At 40.7% G+C, this 24,290-nt stretch overlaps 1 pseudogene; it reads left to right on the top strand.

Moving 5' to 3' along the window:
* Positions 1-23,945, top strand: part of LOC101410938 (small ribosomal subunit protein mS25 pseudogene) — a 64,688-nt pseudogene extending 40,743 nt beyond the window's left edge.
* The last annotated feature ends 345 nt before the right edge of the window (positions 23,946-24,290 follow it).

The raw sequence follows: 24,290 nt of genomic DNA, 5'->3' as shown, positions 1-24,290 counted from the left end.
CAAGTCCGCTGCCCTGTCTTTCTGTTGTTGAGTTGGATAATTTAAAAGTATATTCTGGATATTAAACTTTTATCAGATATGTGGTTTCCAAGTTTTTTTTTTTTACCATTGTGCAGGTTGTCATTTTACTTTAATAAAAACCCCTTTGAGGACCAAAAGTTTTAAAATTTGATGAGGTCTAGTTTATCTATTTTTCTTTTGTTGCTTGTGCTTCAGGTGTAAAGTTTAAGAAACTATTGTCTAATATATGGTCCTAAAGATGTTTTCATGTGTTTCCTTCTAGAAGTTTGATAGTTCTAGCTCTTAAATGTAGGTTTTTGTTCCACTTTGAATAGATTTTTACATATAGTGTGAGGTAGGGGATCTTCCTTCATTTTTTTTTTTTGAAAAGGAGATCCAGTTTTCTCAGAACCATTTGTTGAAAACACTATTCTTTCTCAATTAAGTGGTCTTTGATCTCTTGTCAAAAATAAGTTGGAGGGGAGCAGATGTGGCTCAAGCAGTTGAGGGCCCACCTCCCACATGGGAGGTCCTGAATTTGGTTCCCAGTGCCTTCTAAAGAAAACAAACAATGAGTAAATTATGAGCAGACAATGAGCAAAAGAACAATGAGCAAACAATGAAGAGACAATGAGCGAAAACAAACGAGTGGGAAGTGGCTGTGGCTCAATCATTTGGGCTCCTGTCTGCCATATGGGAGGCCCTGTGTTCGCACCTCAGAGCCTCCTTGTGAAGGCAGTCTTGTCCACACGCTGTGGAGAGCCGCCCAGCCCACAAACACGGTGGAGCGCCAACTCAGCAAGGTGATGCAACAAAAAAAGGGAGACAAGCAAAAACACAGAAGAACACACAGCAAATGGACATAGAGAACAGAGAGCAAACAAGCCACAAGGAGGCAGGGGAAATAAAAATAAATAAATACAGACACAGAAGAACGCACAGTGAATGGACACAGAGAGCAGACAGCATGCAAAAAGCCACAAGGGGGGGAGATTAAAAATCAAACAACAATAAAATAAATGAGTGGATGTGGCTCAAGCAATTGAGTGTCTGCTTCCCACAGTTCCTGGTTCCTCCTAAAAACAAAACAAAACAACAAGCAAACAAATGAAATAACCAACTCAGGGGAACCAATGTGGCTCAGTGGTTGAGCACCAGCTTCCCACTTACGAGATCTAGGGTTTAATCCCTGGTCCCAGTACCTCAGTAATAATAATAATAATAATAATAATAATAATAAATTGGTGGGAAGCAGATGTGGCTCAAGCTAATGGGCTCCTGCCTCCCACACGGGGGTCTCTGGTTCGGTTCCCAGTGCCACCTAAAGAAACAAGGAAGATGAACAGACATAGCAAGTGCAAACAATGAGGGGGTGGAGAGGAATAAAAAAATAAATCTTAAAAAAAAATAATAAGTTGGAGAGTGGATTGTGGGAAAATGGCAGGGTAGGGAGCTCCAGGACTCAGTCCAAAACAACTATCAAACAGGCAGGAAGTGTCTGGAACAACTATTTTGATAGTCCAGACACCAGTAAACACTATACAGCATCCAGGAAAGAGCAGGAGGAAGAGGTTGATAAATTACAATAAAAAAACAAATCACTCTCTCCTCACAGTGGCTACTGGCGCCTATCCCCCAACTCTTGTGGCAGGCCACCTGGAGTCCAGCTTCTGGCTAGCTGCTGGTGACAGAAAGGGGCATAAAAATCCTATTTCCAAGAACAGCAATGGGCACAGCTTATCACTGATAATGGCTTTTGCTTAGCAACCTTAAGCTCTTCTGGTCCATAGGTCTTAGTTTCAAAAGAAGGAGTGCTTCCACCAGGAGTCAGAACAATGATACCATTGAACTGAAAGTTAATACTGCCACCTGGCCACTTTGGATTCTTCATGCCTCTGAATCAACAGGCAAAGAAGGAAATTACTGTACTGGCTGGGGTGATTAGTCCTGACTATCAAGAGAAAATAGGACTGCAACTACACAAAGGAGGTAAAGAAGAGTTTGTCTGGAATACAAGAGATCCCTTAGGGATCTTTTAGTACTACCGTGCCCTGTGATTAAAATCAATGGGAAACTGCAACAACCTAATCCAGGTAGGACTACCAAAGGCCTAGAAACTTTAGGAATGATGGTTTGGGTCACCCTACCAGGCAAAGACCCACATGCAGCTGAGGTGCTTGCTGAGGGAAAAAGGGAACGTGGGTAGTGGATAAAGGGAGTGATAAATACAAACTACAACCACATGACCAGTCCAGAAACAAGGCTTATTGTGAATATTTCTTCCTTGTTTTGTTATGAATATGTTTATATATGTATATAAAGCAAATATATTTTTCTTCTTTACTTTATCCCCATATATGGCATAAGTTGTATTAATTTCATGTCATAGCATTTACATTATAAGTTATCAAATTCAAGAGTGAATGTTACCCAGGGACTTGCACCTAGTGCATTTCCAGCTGTATGCAGGATAGTTGAGTTTTGTAAGGTGAAAATACGACATTGTTTTTTTTTTAAAGATTTACTTTTATCTATTTATTTCTCCCCTGCTTTGTTGTTTGTGCTCACTGTCTGCACTCTGAGTCGGTTAGTTGTGTGCTTTCTGTGTCTGTTCATCTTCTTTTTTAAATAGGCACTGGGAACCAAACCCCGGACATCCCATGTGGGAGGGAGGTGCCCAATTGCTTGAGCCACTTCCAATCCCTGCTTGTTGCATCTCTCATTGTGTTTCCTCATTGCATCATCTTGTTGTGTCAGCTCCCCAGACCAGCCTGTTGCATCAGCTAGCTGTCTTGCTCGTCTTCTTTAGGATGAATCAGGAACCAAACCTGGAACCTCCCGTGTGGTAGACAAGTGCCCAACTGCTTGAGCCACATTCACTTTCCTGTTTTTTATTTAGAGATTAAGTATGGCTTAAAGAGATGTATATGACTGCCAAGTCCAAGGGGTGAACTGTGATTGTTAAGTTTACGTGTCATCTTGGCCAGGATATTGTGCCCAGTTTTTTGGTCAAGCAAGTACTGACCTGATTGTTACTGTGAGGACATTTTGTGGACTTAAATAATCAGTTAATTGGTTGCATCTATAGTTGATTACATCTGCAATCTTTCAAAGTGTTTTTTATCAAGAAAGGATGCTGGATTTTGTCGAATGCCTATTCTGCATTGATCGATACGATCTTTTTTTTCCCTTCAATTTGTTAATGTGGTGTATTATATTAATTGATTTTCTTATGTTGAACCACCCTTACATACTAGGAATAAATCCCACTTGGCCATGATACGTAGTCTTTTGATATGCTGTTGGATTTGATTTGCCAGTACTTTGTTGAGAATTTTTGCATCTATGTTCATAGAGAGATTGGTCTGTAATTTTCTTTTCTTATAGCATCTTTATTTGTCATTGGTATTAAGGTGATGTTGGCTTCATAAAATGTGTTGGGTAATTTTCCTCCTCTTCAATTTTTGGAAGAGTTTAAACAGGATAGGTGTTAATTCTTTTCAAAATGCTTGGTAGAATTCACTTGTGAAGCCATGTGGTCCAGGACTTTTCTTTGTTGAGAGATTTTTGATGACTGATTCAATCTCTTTAAACGTGATTGTTTTGTTAAGTTTTTGTATTTCTTATAGCATAAGTGTAGGTTGTCAGTGCAATTCTAAGAATTTGCCCATTTCATCTAGGTTGTCTAGTTTGTTGGCATACAGTTTCTCATGATATCCTCTTATGATCCTTTTTTTTTCTGTGGGATCAGTCATAACTTCCCCCTTTTGTTTGTTGTTCAGCTTCCACACATTTGTGAATTTACCTCTTTCCTCTCTATTATTGATTTCCAGTTTCTTTCGTTATGATCTGAGAAGGTGCTTTGTATAATTTTAATCATTTTACATTTATTGAGACCTGCATTGTGACCCAACATGTGGTCTATCCTGGTGAAAGATCCATGAGCACTTGAGAAGAATGTATAATCCACTGAGTTGGGTGCAACATTCTGTATGTATGTGTCTATTAGGTCTATCTCTGATCGTATTGTTCAAGTGCTCTGTCTCCTTGTTGATCTTCTGTCTAGTTGTTCTATCTAATGATGTGTGTGGGATTTTGAAGTCTCCACCTGTTGTTGCAATTATGTCTACTTTTTCCTTCAGTTTTGTCAGAGTTTGCCTCATGTATTTTAGGGCACCCCAGTTAGATGCACAGATATTTATGACTTTTAGTTCTTCCTTGCGGATTGTTCCTTTATTAATATATGATGGCTTTCTGTATCTCATAACTTTTTTGCTTTTAAAGTCTGTTTTGTCCAGTATTAGTATAGCTACCCCTGCTCTTTTTTCGGTTACTATTTGCATTGAGTATCTTTTTTCAACCTTTTATTTTCAGCTGGTTTGTATCTCTGGGTCTAAGGTGAGTCTCTTGTAGGCAGTGTATGGATAATTCATGTTTTTTACCCATTCTGTCAGCTTATATCTTTTAAAAATCTATATATTTTTATTACAGAAGTTGTGGACTTACCGAACAATCATGCACCTGTGTAGAATTCCTATACAGCACCCCTTTACCAACACACCACACCATTGTGGAACATTTGTTACAGATTATGAGATTATGAGACTATTATCACTAACTATGGTCCATAGCATACGTTTGGCATATTTTTTCCATACTTCCTTATTATAAATACCATACATCTTTGGCATTGATGCAAGAATATTACAGTATTGCTGTTGTTAATTATAGTCCATAGGTTATATTAATTGTATTTTTCCCATGCTTCTCCACATTCCCACTACCCTGCAATAGTAATGTATATCCATTCCAGTTCACAGAAGGACATTCTTGTATTTGTACTATTAACCACAATTCTCATCCACTTCTGGGTTCACTATGTTATTCAGTCCCTAGATTATTCTCTAGCTTTCTTTTAATTGACATTTACATCCCTAGACTATCATTTTGTCAGCCTATATCTTTTGATTGAAGAGTTTAATCCATTCACATTCTATGATATTACTGTAAATGCATTATTTACTTCCACTATTTTATTCTTTGGTTTTCATTTGTCATATCTTATGGTCATCTGTCTTTTTATTCTTTTGACTATCCTTTCTGCTATTCTTCCTTCTATATTCTTCTTCAAGGCCCTCTCTTCCTTTTCTTTCAGATTATAAGGTTTCCTTTAATATTTCCTGCAAAGATGGATTCTTTTTTATGAACTCTCTTTGTTTCTGTTTGTTTGTGAATATTTTTAAGTCACCTTCATATTTGAAGGGTAATTTTGCTGGATAAAGAATTCTCAGCTGGCAGTTTTTTCTTTTTCAATATCTTAATTGTATCATACCACTGTATTCTCACCTCCATGGTTTCTGATGAGAAATCCAGAACTGTAAGTTTTTACCCTGCCATTCACAGTGTATAATTTTAATTATCTTGTCTTCGAATTTGATGATCCTTTCTTCTCTTGTACAGATTTGCTGTTGAATCCCTTTAGTGTGTTCTTCATTTCAACTACTGTATTTTGCAACCAAAAAATTTCTATTTGGTTCCTTTTTGTAACTTCTATTTTTTAATTTTGTTCGGACAATGTTTTCCAAATTTCCTTAGTTTTTTGTATATGGATTACATTAGTTTGTTGAAAATATTTAAGACCACTGATTTAAAGTATTTGACTGATAGTTCTAATGTGTGAGCTTTCTCAAGGATGCTTTCTGGAAAATCCTTTTTTTCCCCTGTGAGTGAGTGATACTTTCTTGTGTCTTTGTGTGTTTTGTAATTTTTTGGTTGCAAACAGGACATTCTAAGTTTTATGTTGTTATAACTGTGGAAATTCACATCTCCCACTCCTCTGGGAAAGCTAGGTTCTTGTTATTGTTGTTTTGTTTTCTTTTGACGGGTGGAGGTGTCAATCTGTGATTTTTCCAAACTCTTTTTTGCTCTCAAACAAAGAAAGAGAAAAGGAAAAAAAAAAAAAAAAAAAGAGGGAAAAGTAGGTACTGCCTCTTTAACACTCCTTTTCTTAAAAGGAGGATCAATCTATATAGTAATCCAATAACCTTCTAGAAGAAAATTGCTGTTTCCATTCCCAGAAATTAAGAGCATACGGATCGCTTGCTGGGCTTGAGGGGCTTGTACCCTGATTCTAATGGACAAACCCTGGAGTAGTTTCTACCTTCTTTCTGTTATAGCTGCACACACTGGGCAAAGTTTCTAAGGCATCTGGAAACCTCCTGAGGCCTTCTGCTCTCAAGTTCCTTCTATCCCAACTTATGCAAGCTTCATTGGGTTAATTGGCAGGAAGATTTGCATCTACATTAGCTGAGGACCCTCTCTGCTTAAGGAAAACCAGGTTCTTGGACCCTATGGGAGGGACTCTATTCCTCCAGCACACCTCTACTTGTCTCTAGGAAGGGGGCACCAAGGAGTCCATTTTAGGGAATGACATAGAAGATAGAATTTTCTGACTTTGGGACAGACAAACCTGAATTCTAGTCCCATCTCTGTCATTAGCCATCTATGTGTCCTTGGGAAAATTACTTAACCTCTAAGCTTATATCCCTTTACCTATAAAATGGGTTTGACACTCTCCCTAAACGGCTCTATGAGGCTCAAGTGAGATAACAGTTAAAGGGCCTTGTCAACTGTTTGTCCCTGTGCAAACATACAGAGTTGTTATTGTGAAGATGATGGTTTCCTGTATGCCAAAGTGACTAGTAGATTTCCCACACATGAGGCATGCATCTTTTCAGGCTCGTGGTGCTGTGCCAGGTCCCAGAGAAACAAAGCTGAGTTTTTGCCTTTATCCAAACAGTTTATTTTATAACTTGACCCTACTTCTGTTGGCCTGACATTGAACAGGGCCCATCCAGGAAGTTCTGCCTGGGCAATCCAGACCTCCTGAGATAAGGGGTTGGAAAATCATTATCTGGATCCTGTACATCACAGAAGAGGATTTCTTAGTTCTTGGCTCCACTCTCTGACATCCCCCACCACACTCCTGACCTCCCCTCTCTCTGCTTTCCCTGCTTCCCCTATACATGCTCACACATGTGCTCTGTAGGCTTTGGGCCAGGCTGTGCTTGGCTGGACCACCAATCATCTATTTAGTCCACCATCCAGCCTCGCTTACCCCAGGAGAAAGGCCTCCCTGAAGAATCTGTACCTCTGTTTTTCCCAGACTCAGGATCACAAAGCAGTTTTGAAGGAGCAGAGGAAAAAAGAGCAACACTGGCACCAATCCCCAGGTCTGAAAGACTGACAGACCTGCACACTAACACATGAATATTGCACATGCACATCATGGACATACACAGAGACACACACATTAACACAATCACACATCCTGACACATATATACATACACAAATACACATTGACACATATGCCTTAGCTCAGAATGTCTAGGTGGCACTGATTCCCTTTTACTACCTGAAGCTGGAGACAGACAGGTTAGAACTTTTGACAGAGAAAGACTTTGTCAGACTGTCTAAGGAACGTGACTTTCCATCATTTGATGTCCCCTTGCCTTAATTAAGAACACAAAAGTGCCTCTGTGCTCAGCACTGCTTAGGTCCCTTTGTACGTGCCATCTCAACTGAGTCTTCATCACAGCTGTGTGCAACCAGAATATTCCAAGCATCAACAAACCGTGGGTTCCAAAAAGTTCACCTTAATATCCAGTTACTGGGAAGCGGACTTGGCCCAATGGATAGGGCGTCTGCCTACCACATGAGAGGTCCACAGTTCAAACCCCGGGCCTCCTTGACCCGTGTGGAGCTGGCCCACATTGCAGTGCTGATGCGCGCAAGGAGTGCCGTGCCACGCAGGGATGTCCCCCATGTAGGGGAGCCCCACACGCAAGGAGTGTGCCCTGGAAGGAAAGCCACCCAGCGTGAAAGAAAGTGTAGCCTGCCCAGGAATGGCATCGCACACACGGAGAACTGACACACCAAGATGATGCAACAAAAAGAAACAGATTTCTGGTGCCGCTGATAAGGATAGAAGTGGTCACAGAAGAACACACAGTGAATGGACACAGAAAGCAGACAGCTGGGGGGAGAAAAATAAATTAAAAAAATATATACATATATATATATCCAATTACTGTGGTCCTTAGACCCTATCTACTTATTCAGGATCTCAGCTCCCTTCAGAATCTCCCTACATATTCCAAAGAGTACATAGGAGTGTCTTACAAGAATTATGGAAAAATGTATTATGTTCTAATACTCCAGTCGTTTTTCTCAAGAAACCTACACATTGCTTGGCACCGTCCACCAGAATTCTCCAGCACGCACAGCCATCCTCCACTTCTGGCATTATAGACCTGTCCTCTGTACCAGAGGAGGGGGAAGAGGTCAATGGTTACCACCCCAACTTTGTCACTAGGTCCTCTAAACTTCCCTAAGTGTGTTCCAAGTCTCACAAAGATTTTACAAAAACTTTTTATTAGAGAAGTTGTAGGGTTACTGAAAAATCATGCAGAAATTACAGAGGTCCCATATACACTCCCACACATATACGGTTTTTCCTATTATTAACATTTTGCATTAGTGTGGTACCTTAGCTACAATCGATGAAACAATTTTATCCTAATAATACAGTTAACTATTCCCCATAGTTTATATTAGGGTTCACTGTTAGTGTTGTACAGTCCTATGTTGTTGTTTTTTAAAGTTTATTCCACTAGAATGTTACTAACATATATTCAACCTAAAATTCCTCTTTTAATCACATTAAAATATATAATTCAGTGGAGTAATTTACATTCACAACGTACTACCCTCTCTACCATCTATTTATTACCAAGACTTTTCCATCACACCAAAAAGAAACTCAATACTACATAAGCATTAACTCCCCATTCCCTACCCCCATCCTGGCCTCTGGTAACCTATATTTTATTTTCTAACTGTAGGAATTTGCATATTCTAATTATTTCAATTCACTGATATCATACAATATTTGTCCTTTTGTGTCTGGCTTATTTCACTCAACTTGATGTCTTCAAGATTCATCATGTTTTCACATGTATCAGAACTTCATTTTTTTTTTACTGCTGAATAATATTCCATTTTGCATATATACCACATTTTATTTATCCATTCATCTGTTGAAGTACACTTTGGTTGCTTCCATGTTTGGCAATTGTGAATAATGTCATTCTGAATATTGGTGTGCAAATATCTGTTCAGGTCCCTGCTTTCAGTTCTTTCAGGTGTACATCTAGAAGTGGGATTCTGGGGTCATATGGCAAATTCCACCCTTAACTTTCTGAAGAACTGCCAAACTGTCTTGAATAGCAGCTGCACTATTTACAGTCCCTCCAACAATGAATGAGTGTTCCTATTTCTCCACATCCTTTCCAAGACTTGTAATTTGCAGTGTTTTAAGTAGTATCAATTCTGGTGGGTGTGAAATGGTATCTCATAGTAGTTTTCATTTGCATTTCCCTAATAGTTAATGATGTTGAGAATCTTTTCATGTACTTTTTGGCCATTTGTTTGTATGTGGGTGTGTGAATATATATATATTTATATTTATTTTAAAAGAGGTACAGGGGATTGAACCTGGGACCTCGTATGTGGAAGGCAGGCACTCAACCACTGAACTACATCCTCTCCCTATATATCTTTTTGGAGAAGTGTCTACTCAAGTATTTTGATCATTCTTCATTTATGTTGTTTGTCTTTTTTGTTATTGAGTTGTAGGATTTCTTTATATATTCTAGTTATTAAACACTTATCAGATATATGGTTTCCAAATATTTTTTCCCATTGGATAGGTTGTTTTTGTTTTTTTTTTTTACTTTCATAATAAAGTCTTTTGGGCATCTTAATTATATGTAGTCTTCCAATCCATTCCAATCCAATGAATGTTCTTCCATTCTTTAGGTCTTCTGTGATTTCTTTTAGCAATGTTTTATAGTTTTCTGTGCACAAGTCCTTTACATTCTTGGTTAGATTTATTCCAAATATATGATTCTTTTAGTGCTATTGTAAATGGAACATTTAAATTGCTTTCTTCATCCAATTGTTCAGTTCTAGTGTATAGAAACATTACTAATTTTTGCATGTTGATCGTGTACCCTGACATTTTGCTGAATTCATTTATTAGATTTAGGAACTATGTTGTAGTTTGGTTTTTTTCCCTCAGGGATTTCTGTATATAGGATCATGTTATTTGCAAATCGGGGAAGTTTCACTTGTTCCTTATCAATTTGGATTACCTTTTATTTCTTTCTCTTGCCTAATTGCTCTGGCTAGACAATAACAGTGGTGGCAGTGGCATATTTGTCTTGTTCCTGATCTTAGAAGGAAAGTTTTCAATCTTTCATAATCATCTATGATGACATCTGTGTGTTTTGTATACGACTTTCAGTGTTTTGAGGAAATTTCCTTCTCTACCTACTTTTCTAAGTGTTTTTATCAAGGAGAAGTGCTAGATTTTGTGAATTGCTTTTTCTGTATCAATTGAGATGATCGTGTAGTTTTTTGCCCCTTCATTCTGTTAATGTGGTGTATTACATTAATTGATTTTCTTATATTGAACCACCCTTGCTTACCTGGGATAAATCCCACTTGATTTTAGTATGTTGTTGGATTAGGTTTGGTAGAGTTTTTGAGGATTTTTGCATCTAGGTTCATAAGGGATATTGGTCTGTGAATTTCTTTTCTTCTGGTATCTTTATCTAGCTTTGGTATGAAGGTGAGGTTGGCCTCATAGAGTAAGTTAAGGGGTGGACCCTCCTCTTCATTTTTCGGAAAAGTTTGAGCAGGATTAGTATTCACTCTTCTTGGGATATTTGGTAAAATTTACCTGTGAAGTCATCTGGTTTAGGCCTTCTTTTTTGGGGTGTTGTTGGTTTGTTGAGATATTCTAACTTTTTCTTCCTTTCTTCCTTTCTTTCCCTCCCTCTCCCCCACCCTGCTGCTTTTGCTGTCTGTGTCCATTCACTGTGTGATCTTCTGTATCTATTTCTCTTTTTGTCTGCTCATCTTTCTCCTCTAGGATTCACTGGGATTTGATCCTGGGGACCTCTGATGTGGAGAGAGGTTCTCTGTCAATTGCACCGTCTCAGTTCCTGGTCTCTGCTGCTCTTCACCTTGACTCACCCCTTCGTCTCTTTTGTTGTGTCATCATCTTGCTGTGTGACTCACTTGCATGGGCACTGACTCACCACATAGGCACTTGGCTTGCTATGTGGGCACTTGGCTGACCATGTGGGCCCTGGCTTGCTCTGCGGGCATTGGCTCACCATGTGGGCACTCATGCTGGCACTTGGTTCACCATGCAGGCACTCAACTCGCCATGTAAGCCCTTGCTTGCGCACTTGGCTTGCCATGTGGACACTGGCTTGCTGCATGGGCACTGGCTCACCATACAGGCACTCACATGGGCATTCAGTTCACCACGTGGGCACTCGTGCAGGCACTCAGCACACCACACAGGCACTCGGCTAGCTGTGCGGGCACTCAGCTCGCCGCGTGGGCACTCAGCTTGCCATGTGGGCACTGGCTAACTGTGCAGGCATGGTTTCTCTTCTTTTTCACCAGGAGGCCCCAGGAATCAAACCCAGGTCCTTCCATATGGTAGGTAGAGACCTTATCACCTGAGCCACATCTGCTTCCTTTCTAACTCTTTGAGTCTGTGTAGGTAGTTGTGTGTTTCTAGGAATTTGTACATTTCATTTAAGTTATCTAATTTGTTGGCTTACAATTGTTCATAGTATCTTTTTTCTTTTTTAAAGATTTATTTATTTCTCTTCCCTTCCTGCCCCTCCCCCGGTTGTCTGTTCTCTGTGTCTATTTGCTGTGTCTTCTTTGTCCGCTTCTGTTGTCAGTGGCATGGAAATCTGCGCCTCTTTTTGTTGCGTCATCTTGTTGTGTCAGCTCTCCGTGTGTGTGTGGCACCATTCCTGGGCGGCTGCACTTTCTTTCGCACTGGGTGGCTCTCCTTATGGGGCGCACTCCTTGAGCGTGGGGCTCCCCTACACAGAGACACCCCTGCGTGGCAGGGCACTCCTTGCGCACATCAGCACTGTGTATGGGCCAGCTCCACACGGGTCACTGAGGCCCAGGGTTTGAACCGCGGACCTCCCATGTGGTAGACGGATGCCCTAACCACTGGGCCAAGTCCGCCGCCCATAGTATCTTTAATAATTTGTTTTAATTTTGTGAAGTTGGTAGTAATGTCCTTCCTTTCCTTCCTGATTTTAGCTATTTGTGTCTTCTCTATGTTTTGCTAAAGTTTGACAGTTTATTTGTCTTTTTTTTTTTTCACGAGGTACCAGGGATTGAACCAGGAACCTTTTGTATGCGAAGCAGGTGCTCAACCACTGAGCTATACCCTTTCCCCTTATTTGTCTTTTTAAAAACCCATTTTCTTAAATGGAATCTCTATTATATATATATATATTTGTTTTTACTTTCTACTTCATTTATCTACCCTCTATTTTTGTTATTTCTTTCCCTCTGCTTATTTTGCACTTAGTGTGCTCTTCTTTTTCTGGATCCTCAGTTGTGAGTTTAATACTTTGATTTTAGTTTTCTTCTTTTTTAATGTAAGCATTTAGTGCTATAAATTTCCCTCTTAGCACTACCTTTGCTACATCCCTTAAGTTTTGGCATGTTGTACTTTTGTTTTCATTTACCTCAAGATAGTTCCTAATTTCCCTTGTGATTTCTTCTTTTACTCATTTGTTGCTTAGTTTCCACATGTGAATTTTCCAATTTTTCTTCTACTATTGTTTTCTAGCTTCATTCCATTGTGGTTGGAGAAGATACACTGTAAGATCTCAATATTTTAAAATTGATTATGACCAAACATAGAATGTGTATCCTACTGCTGTTGGTTGAAGTTTTCTATATATATTTTAGGTCTAGTTGATTTATAATATTGTTAAAGTCTGCTAAGTTTTATTAATTATCTGAGTATATGTTTTATCATGATTGAAAATGCTGTATAAAAGTCTACTACTATTAATGTAGGCTATTTCTCCGTTCAAATCTGTCAATATTTGCTTCATATATTTTGGGGGTCTACCATTAGATCACAGTTCATCATTCATCTCAGGGTTCACTATGCTATATGGTTCCATGCCTTATACAATCTATCCAAAGTGTACACTCAGTGGCTCTCAGTTTCATCAGAGTTGTGCTATCATCACCTCAGTTGATTTTAGAACATTTTCTTTCCTTCAAAAGGAATACCCTGTATTCTTGACCCTTAGCATTGATATAGTACCTTTGCTATTGATGTGAGAGTATGACAATATTAATGTTACCTATATTCCATAAGTTACATTAGTTATATTTTCCCATGTATCACCATATTCTTAACACCTTGTAACAGTGATATACATTTATTCTATAGTTCATAGATGAACATTCTTGTATTTGTACTAATAATCCATCTTTATTCACCACCGAATTCCTATATTATACAGACTCTAGTTTATCTTCTAGTTTTCTTTCAATTGACATTAACCTCCCTAGACTACCCCCTCCAGCCACAATCACATTTATAAATCAGCAGTGTTAGTTATACTCACTATATAATGTGTTACCATCAACTCTATGACTTAATTGATTCTTACACTGCTAGAGCTGTATGCCAGCTGCTTCTTCCTGGAGAACAAGCCAGAGATGAATTTCCTATTTCAGTCTTTCAGGCTGCCACCTGATAGATTGATATTGACATACAGGTCCCCTAGTATGTGCATAGGGGTTACTCTGCTCCCTCCAGAACAGGGTCAGGGACTCACAATGGGAGCACAGGATGGCTCCACTCTGTGCCAGGAAAGGGATAGGAGAGGGGCCAGCAAAGACTCTATGAGCTTCTCCCACTATTTTCAAAGCAGCAGTTTCTAGATTTGGTGCTCACCCAGTTACTGCAAACTTGTACATTTTTTTTCTGGAGTTTTAAGGAAGATGTCTTCTCTTTTTTTTTTTTTAAGATTTATTTATTTTATTTATTTCTCTCCCCTCTCCCCCACCCCAGTTGTCTATTCTCTATGTCTATTTGCTGCATCTTCTTCTTTATCCACTTCTGTTGTTGTCGGCAGCACGGGAATCTGTGTTTCTTTTTGTTGCATCATCTTGTTGTGTCAGCTCTCTGTGTGGGCGGTGTCATTCTTAGGCAGGCTGCACTTTCTTTCGTGCTGGGCAGCTCTCCTTATGGGGTGCACTCCTTGTGCATGGCGTTCCCCTATGCGGGGGACACTCCTGCGTGGCACGGCGCTCCTTGCGCGCATCAGCACTGCGCATGGGCCAGCTCCACACGGGTCAAGGAGGCCTGGGGTTTGAACCGCGGACCTCCCATGTGGTAGACAGATGCCCTAACCACTGGGCCAAGTCCGCTTCCCTCTTTGCTTGTTTTTGTTAGTGGTTCAAAGAGTCTGTGGGGATAAGCACTGTGGAGTGTCTTACACCATTATCTTGTTCTACTGGAAGTCCTCACAAAGGTCCTGATATTCACCATGCTCCAGCCTATGTGGGGACTTTGAATACAGAAACTAACATTGGATGCTGTATCACAATTCTGCTCTTACTCCCAGCAGCATGCTGAAATGACAGTGGGGCTTAAAACAAAACAAAGGAAAGCGGACTTGGCCCAATGGATAGGGCATCCGCCTACCATAAGGGAGGTGCGCTGTTCAAACCCCAGGCCTCCTTGACCCATGTGGAGCTGGCCCATGTGCAGTGCTGATGCGCGCAGAGAGTGCCGTGCCACGCGGGGTGGCCCCCGCGTAGGGAAGCCCCACGTGCAAGAAGTGCACCCCATAAGGAGAGCCACCCAGCGCGAAAGAAAATGCAGCCTGCCCAAGAATGGTGCCGCACACATGGAGAGCTGACACAACAAGATGATGCAACAAAAAGAAACGTATTCCTGGTGCCGCTGATAAGGATAGAAGCAGTCACAGAAAAACACACAGCGAATGGACACAGAGAGCAGAAAATGGGGGGGGGGGGGGGATGGAAGGGTAGGGAAATAAATTAAAAAAAATAAATCTTTAAAAAAACAAAACAAAAAATAAAAACAAAAAAAACCCACTTTAATCAAGGATGACATGGGGAATCAACACAGAACAGCTTTGATATTATACCACCTGTCTCACAAATTACAGTCTTTTCTTTACCTCAAGACCCCCATTCCCATTCTAGCCCAAGCTACTGCCATATTGTGTGCTGGCCATCATCTGTCTCCTTCCAAAGTCCTGTGGCTGGTCTGCCTAGTTTCCATCTCCTGGACACAGGAATGATTATGACTTTCCTGCTGGATCCCAGACTTTCAGACCTCATCAAAATATCAATTAACTCAAAACAACACATTATCACAATTCATCTGCAAACAAAAGATTTCCTTCTACAAGATGAGACATCTGTCTAAGCCTCAATCAGATATCTGCTTTTCCTTCCTTGAACTGACCTCTTGCCAGGTCTGCACACGATGGCCACTGGGTGGCACACGATGGTCCTGGCTATTCTTCCTGCCTCGCTTATAGGCATGTCCCAGTTCCCCTTACTTCACTGACCCAATGCCTGGATTTTCTAAACAAAGCTGCGATTGGCTCAGCATTCTTGCCTATTCTGCCTTTTATTTATCCAAAGTATTTGGGGAACTAGAAAAATCTTATTTTATAACACATAAAGATTACAGAGTAATCTTTTTTATCCTTACAAGTTTTTGACAGGTTGAAGGTTACACACTAGAAGATATAAGTGCATGAACCAGTTCCAGTTGTACTCCTGTCATACATAGAGCAAGGGCAGGCTCAAGAGTCCACACTGAGTCCTGGGGAGATACCAGTCAGTGCTATATCCCCATTTCAAACCTCTGGACACCTCTTAACTCCCATCAGTTATTATTATTCAGAGAGTATCATTGTGGTCACAGAGTGGTTTACTCTAGCTTTCAGAGATTGAGTTTATAACTTTTTTTGATAACAAAACAGAATAGAGATAAGGAGCCCAGGGGAACTATTTCTTCAGCTCTAGTGAGAACCCATAGTTCTCAGAGATACCTTTGACCAACTGGACTTGGGCCTTCATTTCTATGGCTGCGGTTGCTAAGTTATAATGAAAGAAAATTGCCAACTGCATGGATAGCTGGGTGAGGTCAGAATCATCCAACCCTGGGCCAAGGTGCAATTTTAAGCACGAAGGTTTATATGAGTGAAGTCAGTTATACTCCGTTTGCAGAAAACATAGCCACATCTTTTCCAAGCTTCTAATTGTTTAGATAGGTTTATCTTTTTGTTTGATTGATTGAAAAAAAGACTGTTTTGTAATTTCTTTGAGGCTGAGTCAGAAAGGTTTGGACTAGGACACCTGGAAACCACACCTAATAAGTCACACGCGCTTTGTTCGGTGTCGTAAAGAAAGAGTCTAAAGGGACTCAACAGAGGCTTTATCTGGGCAGACTGAGATTTGCAAATTCAGTCCCCTTCAGGCCTTATATTTTTGAAGTTTCTAAAAGTGTCCAGCCTAATTCTTGGCACATACTAAGCGGTTAATAAATTATTATTACTATCACTGGAGACTGAACCTGGGGACCTTGTAAGTGGGAAGTGCCAGTGGTCAACTATGCCACATTGGCTCCCCTGAGTTGTGTTTTTTCCCCCATTTGTTTGCCTGTTTGTTTTTGTTTTTAGGAAGCACCTAGAAACAAACTGGAGACCTCCCATGTGAGAAGCAGGCACTCAACCACTTGAGCCACATCCACTCCCCAATAAATTATTTTTAAAGCAATGGATGAATGAATTTTAATGGAAAGTCTCTTTTTAAAAGTGAGTGGAGAAAATGGCTAGCTGAGGAATGAGTTTGAAGAGTCAAATTATCATTTAGTGAAGGAGGACTGGGAATGAAGTAGGTTAAGCAAAAAGATGTGACTGTGTTTTGGCCTCAAAACAACTCCAGTTGCCCTGGGACTGATAAGGATTCTACCTGAGCTTGATTTTAGCTATCTGTCCTGAAATCAGCTCTGAAGATCTGGTAGTGGGAACAAACCCACCCAGATGTGCTGTTTATCCAGTTCTTTGGATTATTTCAGAACAGGCCCAGTATTCAAGACTTGGTTCACAGAGCATGTTCTCTCTTGACCAGAAAGCTGAAAAGGCCCTTTAAGATCTTTGAATCTATCTCCCTAGGGCATAGAGCATAATGGTTAGAGTAGAGGCTCCCACCATAGACAATGGCACCAATATAATTTTTAGCTGTGTTAACTATTGCTTTTGGCTGTCCAGCAAGCTTTTCCAACCCTCTTGTTTAGGTTTAAAAAAACCTGCTCCTCTGGTCATAAACCGTATAACTCAGCATTGGCCTGTCCTATTATTCCATCTCCCTGGCAATGGTGATTGGTCCACAGAGAGCACGCGATAAAGCAGAACTAATCAGAATCCTTTCTTGGCTTAACCTAAAGACTGGGGAAGGGAAGCCCTTCCCTTCTGAGTTCAGGTTCTTATCTGAGATCAGGTAAGCTTGGAGCTGCTGGCTACCATCTTCCCTACAATGCGGAGAAAGACTTGACGGTTTTAGGAGAAATGAAACCAAGCCAGTAAAAGAGGACAGAATAATTTGAATGCCTAGCACTCATTAGGTCCTTGAAAATATTCGTTTCCTTCCACTGAAAGCTTTGTAAACTCAGTCCTAAGTTAAAAAAAAAAACCCTGTTCTTCAGTTTTATGTACAGAAATGGTCCTTCACAGGCCTCTATAGTCTCTGTTTTTTATTCTCCCCAGCCAGGGAACTACTCTAAGAGGGTCTGAGGAAATGTTGGCAGAACAAGAGGCTGGAAGATAAATTTCATAGAGCTGAGGACATTGAGATAAACAAACACGATACAATCTCTGTCCTCAGGGCGTTGGTACTTTGTGGATCATGGGAGGTGGTAGGGGGGATAAATACAAGTAAAGACAATGACAACACAATATGCCAAATTTAACAACAGAATTGTGCACTGGGGGGAAACGGACTTTGGCACAGTGGTTAGGGCGTCCGTCTACCATATGGGAGGTCTGCGGTTCAAACCCCGGGCCTCCTTGACCCGTGTGGAGCTGGCCATGCGCAGTGCTGATGCGCGCAAAGGAGTGCCGTGCCACGCAAGGGTGTCCCCCGCGTGGGGGAGCCCCAAGCGCAAGGAGTGCGCCCGTGAGGAAAGCCGCCCAGCGTGAAAAGAAAGAGCAGCCTGCCCAGGAATGGCGCCGCCCACACTTCCCGTGCGGCTGACGACAACAGAAGCGGACAAAGAAACAAGACGCAGCAAATAGACACCAAGAACAGACAACCAGGGGAGGGGGGAAGTTAAATAAATAAATAAATCTTTAAAAAAAAAAAAAAAAAAAAAAGAATTGTGCACTGGGGGCTGGAAGTGGGTTGGGTGAAACCTCATGGAAAAATGTAGGGCTGGAGATTGAAAATTCATTCTATATACCTGCATGCTGCATCCACAGGGATCAGTTCTCTATAAGACTTAGAGTCCTGGTACCATGTAAATGTCCAGCAGGGTTTGGTTCAGTACAGTGTTGACTTCTGCTGACAGGGAAATTTGAACTCTCTCTCCAAATACCAACTTTCCAGAAGTCAGAGCTGGGAGGCCTGGACACCCCAGAACTTCTCTCCTAATATAGTGAAAGAAGGAAAAAAAATATATATATATAAATATTAAAACAACAACAAAATTAATAAAGTGAAGGCTCTTAGGAGGAGGGGAAGACAGGAAGAACTGGCACTGGGTCAGGGAAGGGAATCAAGCAGGAGACAGCAGTGGCTGGAAGGCAAGTATGTACGCCTGGAAGAAAAGCACACATGTGCATACCAGCTCAAGGGGACTCATCCATCCCTTTGTCTTATCAGAAAACATACCTCCTCATCCTTGGAGGGGAGACAACACAGTCTTCACTGAAATGCTGGGAAGCAACAATACATGGCTTTGACCTGATCATAAGAGCCTGTTCAAAAACATCTGGGGGAAGTAGACTTGGCCCAGTGGTTAGGGCGTCCGTCTACCACATGGGAGGTCTGCGGTTCAAACCCCGGGCCTCCTTGACCCTTGTTGAGCTGGCCTATGTGCAGTGCTGATGTACGCAAGGAGTGCCCTGCCACGCAAGGATGTCCCCCACATAGGGGAGCCCCATGCGCAAGGAGTGTGCCCTGTAAGGAGAGCTGCCCAGCACGAAAGAAAGTTTAGCCTGCCCAGGAATGGTGCCACCCACACGGAGAACTGATGCAGCAAGATGACGCAACAAAAAGAGACACAGATTCCCGTGCCGCTGACAACAACAGAGGTGAACAAAGAAGAACACTCAGCAAATAGACACAGAGAACAGATAACTGGGAGGGGGGGGAAGGGGAAAGAAAAAAAAATCGTAAAAAAAAAAAACAACAACATCTGGGAAAATGCCCAGCCTCATTAGAGATCAAAGAAATGCAAATTAAAGCAAAAATAATACCACTTTCTCCTTTCAAATTAGCAAAATGTCAGAACCTCCATTTCCTTAGTTAGGAAGTTACAAGCAGGCAGGAACTCCCACTCACCAAAGGTGAAAGTGTAGATTTTGGGGGTACCTTCTCAACACACAATGATCCACCCTCCTCTGAAAAGAGTGGGACTTATTTACATCACCACCTTTGTTACTCTAGCCTCAAAAGTGGGACCCTGATCCATTGGCCACTGTTGACTGCACCAGGGGTATATACCTGACCAAACCAAGTCAATTATATTGTCTTTCTCGCCTAGGTATTTTAGTTTGGGGGTATCTCTTAAATGAAAGGAGAATAAACATTCAGGAACTGGGTCAGGTTATTAACCTCCAGAGAGACTGAAGAGCAGAGGAAACCAATCTGTGGAGAGAGGTGAATGACACAGAGATGTGGAGAGAGGCAGAGATAAGAGACAGACAAACTCTTCCCTGGTGCATTCCATTCCACTTTCTGCATTTCTTCCTCTGTATTCTGTGAAACACTCCAGTATCTTGTAATACGTTATATTTTTTTCCTTAACCTAACATGGGCAGACTTATATTACTGGTATCTAAAAGTTTATCATAGCTTTACCAATAATAAGTGAAGGCTAAGTAAATAATTATACATTATTTGTACAGTGGATTATCAGACTGTTTTAGAGGACTGTTTAATGATATACAACATGCTCAAAGTACATTGAGAAGTAAAAAAAATCGGAATATACAATTTTCTATGCATAGAAAAAAGTTCGTAAACCCAAAACTTTTAGCTATAGTTACCCTGGGGTGCTTTCATTTTTCACTTCATACCTAGTTTTATTTGAATTTATGCATGGAACATTACTAACATAATTAAGATTATATTAGAAGCATTTTCAATGTTATCATATACTTGGCATCATTTAATAGTTTCATGATATTCAATCGTAAAACAGTATCATAATTTATTAAGCCAGTCCTTACTTTTTTTTAAGGAGGTACTGGGGATTGAACCCAGGGCCTTGTACATGGGAAGCAGGCACTCAAACTGAGCTACATCTGCTCCCGAGTGAAAGTTATTTTTCTCATTTGTTTGTTTTTAGGAGCTACTGGGGATAGAACCTGGGATCTTGTGCATGGGAAACAGGCACTCAACCACTTGTGCTACATCTACTCCTCCAAGGTTTTTAATAATTTTTACTATTTAGCTAATGCTATGAAAAAATATCTTTAATGCATAAAGAATTTCCCCCTCACAGTTTGGATTAACTGTTTAAGCTCTTTCAGAAATGGAATCATTAGACTGAAACATTTCTATGGTTCATGAATAATTTTGGCCACAATGCTTATTCTAAGGGCTGTGCCTACTTCCTCTGCGACCTGAATCATAAGTGAGTGCCTACATATAGTATATTGCCTCAGTAGCCATATTATTTGCTAATCAAATAGGAAAACGTACATAGCACGCAGTCTTACTTTCATTTGCATTTATTTGCTCACTAGTAAAATTAGAATGTTTTTATGTTAACTCCTTTCATTTCATCTTTTGTGAATTACCCGTTCTCTGTCTTCTGCTCCTTTATTCATTAGACACTTTGTGATTCTCATATTGACTTATATGGAGTCTTTTGGGGGAAAATGTCAGATCCAGTATTTAAAACTGTGTGAAGTATGTCTAGAGAAGAATCAATAGCAGTCCAGCCAAAGTCATTGTTAATGAAAATTCAGTTCAATTTAATTCTTCTTTGCTTTCTTTTTCTTATAAGAAACAAGAAACTTTGATGTTATCCTTGACTTCTCTTTCTTTCACGGCTTCTTCCCCCAAGCCAATCACCTGTGGTTTGTCCACTGATCATTTCTTGAATTTCTCTTTTCCTCTCTAACTCTGGTACCACCACCCTAATTCAGTCTTTCTAGTGAATATCTATTCTTTTGTCTATTACATCCTCTTTCTTGTGGGAGCTGCCTCTCCTCCAATTCTGTTTGGCTCTTGTTTAAGATTGCGTGTCCATGTTTCACCCTGCCTACCAGTCTATGGTTGATTGATTTAGGGACAGTCATCAGGCCTAAGCTGGATCAATGAGTTTTTCTCATTTTTATATTTAGGACCAAGAGAGTTAGGTTGATCTCTTAGTCCTAAAACTGTGCATGTTTAATGCAAAACACAAAAAATGTCGGTCACAGTTTCTGTCATGTGAATGGAGGAGTATAGAGAGATGGAATAGAGCAAGAAAAAAAAAATTAATTCCCAAAAAACAGTATGAAATGAAGAGGGAAGACCTACAGTACTCCAGAACAATTTGTAGAGTCTGTGTTACTTTTGTATATTTCAAATACTTTCTGTCTATCAATTAGGGAATATTCAGTTCAATTAACAGGGCTCAACCACATAAGAATTAATTTTTTCTCCCATAAAAAAGATGCTCTAGATAAACATTCCAAGGTTAGTGTAGCTGTTCCAGGTTCCACGTTGTCAAGCCCCAGGCTCCTCTGACTATCTGCTCCAACATTCTTATTGCGAGGCAAGATAGTGGTTGTATGAATCTATTTTCTTAACAAGAAGAATGAGTTTACTTTCTTAGTAAGACGATAGGGGAAGGACAAAGGACAAAGGGCTGAAGGAGTAGGTATATCAGGGTAGGTATATCAGGAAGCCTAACTCTAAAATGCCCTTTTATTCTCCCATTGGCCAACCCTGGGTCATATGGCCACCCTAACTGGACACTTCCTTAACTTCCATTCTATAAAGATAAAATTTTTCAGCTACTATGTACATTGCTGTCCCATACAAAACTGGGATTCTCTTAGTATGGAAGACAGAGAAATGGATATTAGGCAGCATTAGAGATGAGAAGTGGACAATTTTAGTTTTTCTCAATAGATAGACCTGACAAGATTTGATGATTGATTACATGCTGTAAGGAAGTCAGTAGTATCAAAGATGAATCTCAGGTTTCTAGTTCAAGCAATGGGATGGATGGAATTGCCATTGTCAGATATAAGCTAAGTAAAAAAGTGGATCAGGAAAGAGGAATGGGCTAATTCCAGGTTTAAGGCAGGGAATGTACAAGATAATGTTTGGACACCCTACTTTCCAGAAAGCAAGGAAACTATCAAAGACTATTGGGATTTGTGAAAAGGACAAAAGTGTTAGAAAGAAAGTTGCACCTATAAGAGAACAAAAGCTCACCCAGTTGTGAAGGAGAAAATTAATTTATTAATGATCTTGCAAGAACAGACATGCAACCTGGAAAAAGTGTCCAGCATGTCAAACAGCAAGAAACAATGACATTTATACCCTAAACTTAACACACAGGTCCCTCCCCTGTTCCCCACTGATTGGGTACTTCAGTGTTACAGTCTATCCCAGAGGTCTAATCAACTTCTGTGGCTTTTCACTCTGAGTTCCTGCTCGGTACCCTACATCCTGGCAGCTCCGCGCTGCTTTCACTTCCGGCGCAGCTTTTCAAATTCTGCACTGCTTCTCACCATTGGCCGCGCCCTTGCTTTGGTCACTTTTCAAATTTTTGGCACCAAAGACACTAGAACCCCTTTCCCTCCTCCTCTAACTGCAAAGCAGGCTTTGACTTCACCTTTTTGTGAAAAGTAAACTTAACCCTTTCCTTACAAAAAGGACATAAGAGCCAACCTAAGTGGCTTCCAACGGTCAAAAATGGGACAATTTGAATATCAAAGAAAATTGACTAAAAAGGATTCAAACCATGAGCTTATATGTATACCTCAAAACAAAAACACAACTCACTGGTCTCTTTTGGAGGTGGTAGAGCATTCATTATTCTCAAAATTGGTAAATAAAAGGAAAGAATCTGGCATATATTTTGGCTTTCTGTAAAAAAGTGTGTGCGGGCGGGAAATGAACCGGGCGCTAAGGCATGAGGTCAGCCTGGAGGCGGTGGTGGCTTCTGCTCAGCTCCTCTAGCCCTTCCTGCTCGCGGCCTGCGCCACCAGGCCGTGCCACCAGGCCCCACCACCGCCGCTGTGCCTAAAAAGGGCCGTTTCCCCATCCGCAGCACTCTGCAACACCTGGACCAGGGTGTTGTGGTATTCAAGGACTCGGTGAAGGTCATGAGGGTGAAATACAACATGCTTGGCCATCTGGGCGAGGGCGCCAGGAAACCTGTGTTTTTCAACAGTCCTCAGATCCATTATAAAAACCCTTGGGGGCAGATCATGATGTTCAAGAACATAACACCCTCACTTTTCCTGAGGTTCTGTTTAGATTCTGGGGAGCAAGTCCTCCCGGATATGGAGACCAAGACCTGTAAGGAGATCACGGAGCACATCAAGAAAATCTTGGGGGAAGAATGAGGAAACCCTGAAGAAAGAGGAGCAGGAGAAACAGCAGCTCTCTCACTTGCCCAACTTTTTCCCTGTAAAGTATTGCCTACGCGAGTGCATCTGTGAAGTGGAAGGGCAGGTGTCCTGCCCCAGCCTGGTACAGTTAACCAAAGAAATGAGGGGAATATACAAAGCCATTCTGAAGGCCATTGCCTAAAGCGGAGGTGATTGTGTCTGCCCAGGAAAGAGATGGTATCTTAGTCACAGGGTTCTGTTCCCAGAGAGACTGTGCAGATCTCTCCTTTTTTTTTTTTTTTTCTTAATATATTTTTTATTGAAGTATATCATTCATACGTGAACATACATTAACAGTAAATATATAGTAAAAGTTGTGAACTTAAAATATAAACATGCATAACATCATACAAGGGTCCCATACATTACCCCTCCACCAACACCTTGCATTGTTGTAATACATTTGTTACAAACTATGCAACAGCATTTTCAAAATAGTAGTACTAACCATAGTCCATATCTTACATTTGGTGTATTTTTCCTCCAA

The sequence above is a fragment of the Dasypus novemcinctus genome, chromosome 9 (genome assembly GCF_030445035.2).
Source record: "Dasypus novemcinctus isolate mDasNov1 chromosome 9, mDasNov1.1.hap2, whole genome shotgun sequence".
Lineage (NCBI taxonomy): Eukaryota > Metazoa > Chordata > Mammalia > Cingulata > Dasypodidae > Dasypus > Dasypus novemcinctus.
This window is presented reverse-complemented; position numbering and strand designations above follow the sequence as displayed.